Below are 1770 nucleotides of genomic sequence, written 5' to 3'. Positions count from 1 at the left end.
TTTACATTTTTACATTTCAAGGCTTATTACATGTAGTCAGTAGTGTCATTGAAATAAATCATTAAATATGTTGCCACATGATGCCATATATTGATTGATTGATTGATTGATTGATTGATTGATTGATTGATTGATTGATTGATTTAATGTGTCCTCCTAAAGAAAACCCTCCATAATTGAATGCTTGAATTGGATGGACTAAAACTGCTGATAAATATGTGCCTGCATAGCTTTAGTTGTGGAGGCTGGGTGGAATGACCGTTAGTTCATGAATAGCTCCTCCCCATTCAGTTGCATTAAAAACACTTAAGACATTTGTGCTGCAGATCTTCTGTTTTAAATCCTGTGAGGCTATCAGTTTACTTTATAGACACAGGCATCACCATGAAAACAGCATTACTTCTTTGTGTCTTGTGTGCTTCTCTGGTATTCTCAGAACAGAAAAAGGTAAGATCTAATAGAAAGGTCTAGATTGCTAGTAATATGTACACAAAAAAGATACGGATTTTACTAAGATGTCCTAAATGTGTGGTATATAGCCTACTGATGTTTTCAGACATACTTTGTTGATATATGAACAATATGCTTAATAAATGTCACTAATTTAAATATGATCTGGAATTTTCCATTTTGAAATGTGAGTTATATATACTATTTACCTGTTACCATTTTAAAACTATACATCTGTTATACAGATACAACAAAAATCTGTTGTACCTCCAGTACCCCATGACATTTATATGCCTTTAAAAAACACTGATGCAGAAACAGCGCAGAACCTCCTTAAAAATCCGACATCTCATGAGGTCAGTTTGATCACTGTCATTTATATAATCAGTTACTGGGAACAAAATCCTTTTGCCTTACATATCACTTGTTTTATTGTAGAAATATGCAGATATTTCAAGTTTAATTTCTTTTTCTGATTAGGAAGAAGTGATCAAGAAACTTTTCGAAAAACAAGAAATGCAAAGTGAGACACCCTAAAGGTCAAAACCCTGCTGTCGCAGTAAGCCATCTAACTAATTGTAATCCATAAATTGCCAGTAAATGCAGTTTTACAGTTTCCTCAATGGTGCTAAATGGCTGGAAAATCAGCAGTTAATTTATGTGTGTTTTAGAGACTGCAGTGAAGCAGTGGGACTAAATGATCAACGCCTCCAAAGCTTGTATCTTGTGACACAAATGAAATGTGGCAAAGCACAAATAAATGATCATTTATCATTAATATTTTATGGGCAATTTTATTCAGTACAAGTATAAAAAAAGAAATTATGTCACTAATCAATGAAATTATGCAAGCTATTCTGAAATGGATTGAAGTAGCTAAATAGCACTTAACATTTACAGAAGACTGTAAATATAATGTTTTGTCCCAGTGGAATAACCACATGCTGGAGTCTCGCTGTCACTAGCAAGAATAATCATGAGCAAATCCAAAATCAGGGTCCTTAGACAGGTCCAAAGTGAGGAAACCAGGATAGCCATCAACAGCTAGATGACCAATACAAATATGAGACATCATGAACAAGACACAGACTGGGAACAGGCAGAGAAACCATACATCCAACACAACAAGGGCTGCATACAATGACCAGCAGGGAAACACTAAAAACACGGGATATAAATACAGTGAGACTTGTAGAACACAATGAAATCCAAAACAATGACTGTTCCAGTAAAATGAAACAAGGACCCAAGGCAAGGATGAAAAGGGAAGACGGAGATGCCAGATACCAACCGTGACAGTATCACAAAAAGATGATCATC

The 1770-nt window shown here is 35.0% G+C and overlaps 1 long non-coding RNA gene across 1 annotated transcript; it reads left to right on the top strand.

Moving 5' to 3' along the window:
- Positions 1-328: 328 nt before the first annotated feature.
- LOC113583187 lies at positions 329-1206 on the top strand. Its single transcript, XR_003411238.2, has 4 exons — positions 329-447; positions 696-806; positions 931-1009; positions 1122-1206. It is a non-coding gene; the product is annotated as an uncharacterized LOC113583187 (long non-coding RNA).
- Positions 1207-1770: the final 564 nt, after the last annotated feature.

This window comes from Electrophorus electricus, chromosome 19, assembly GCF_013358815.1.
Source record: "Electrophorus electricus isolate fEleEle1 chromosome 19, fEleEle1.pri, whole genome shotgun sequence".
NCBI lineage: Eukaryota > Metazoa > Chordata > Actinopteri > Gymnotiformes > Gymnotidae > Electrophorus > Electrophorus electricus.
This window is presented reverse-complemented; position numbering and strand designations above follow the sequence as displayed.